Here is a 1,346-nt window from a genome sequence, read left to right on the forward strand (position 1 = left end):
ATTGTGAGATAATTCTTTGGACTCGGGTTCGTACTTTGATCATGGTTCCTAGTGATCCATGCATTGGCATAGAACTCTTGAACCATTAAGATTCCGACTTGTTGCATGGGGTTGGTTAAGACTTCCCAACCTCTTCTTCGGATCTCATGTCGGATCTCCGGATACTCATTTTTCTTGAGCTTGAAAGGGACCTCAAGGATCACCTTCTTCTTTGCCACAACATCATAGAAGTGGTCTTGATGGCTTTTGGAGATGAATCTTTCCATCTCCCATGACTCGGAGGTGGAAGCTTTTGTCTTCCCTTTTTCTTTTCTAGAGGATTCTCCGGCCTTAGGTGCCATTGATGGTAATGGAAAAACAAAAAAGCTTATGCTTTTACCACACCAAACTTAAAATATTGCTCGCCCTCGAGCAAGAGAAGAAAGAAGAGAAGAAGAAGAAGAAGGAGAGAATATGGAGAAGAAAGGGAAGTGTAGGTTCGGTCAAGGTATAGAAGAGAGGGTTGTGTTGTGTGAAAATGAAGTAGAATGGAAGGGTATATATAGGGAGAGGGGAGAGGGTAGGTTCAGCCATTTAGGGTGGGATTGAGAGGGAAAGTGTTTTTGAATTTTGAAGGTAGGTGAGGTTTTTGGGGAAGAGTGGATGGATGTGAGTGGTGAAGGGGGTAATTGGGAAGAGAGATTGAAGTTGATGGGAAGTGTGACATGGGGAAGAGTGAAATAGGATTAGGAGGTAAGGTGGGAATATGTTATGTGGGGATCCTGTGGGGTCCACAGATCCTGAGGTGATCCTGTGGGGTCCACAGATCCTGAGATGATCCTGTGGGGCCCACAGATCCTAAGGTGTCAAGGAATTACATCCCTGCACCAAATAGGCATGTAAAATGCCTTTGCATACCATTCTGGCGTTTAAACGCCGAGGTGATGCACGTTCTGGGCGTTCAACGCCCATATGTAGCATGTTTCTGGCGTTGAACGCCAGTTTCATGCTTGTTACTGGCGTTCAGCGCCAGCTTTTCTCAAGGCACATTCCTGGCGTTCAAACGCCAGAATGTTGCTTGTTTCTGGCGTTCAGCGCCAGACTCATGCTCTGTTCTGGCGTTGAACGCCAGCCAGATGCTCCTTACTGGCGTTGAACGCCAGTCTGTCCTTCCTCCAGGGTGCGAATTTTTTTCTGCTGTTTTTGATTCTGTTTTTAATTTTTATGATTTTTTCGTGACTTCTCATGATCATGTACCTAATAAAACACAAAATAACAATAAAATAAAAATAAAATTAAAAATTGGGTTACCTCCCAACAAGCGCTCTTTTAATGTCATTAGCTTGACAGCGGGCTCTCATGGAGCC

The sequence above is a fragment of the Arachis duranensis genome, chromosome 5, assembly GCF_000817695.3.
Source record: "Arachis duranensis cultivar V14167 chromosome 5, aradu.V14167.gnm2.J7QH, whole genome shotgun sequence".
In the NCBI taxonomy this organism is placed as follows: Eukaryota; Viridiplantae; Streptophyta; class Magnoliopsida; order Fabales; family Fabaceae; genus Arachis; species Arachis duranensis.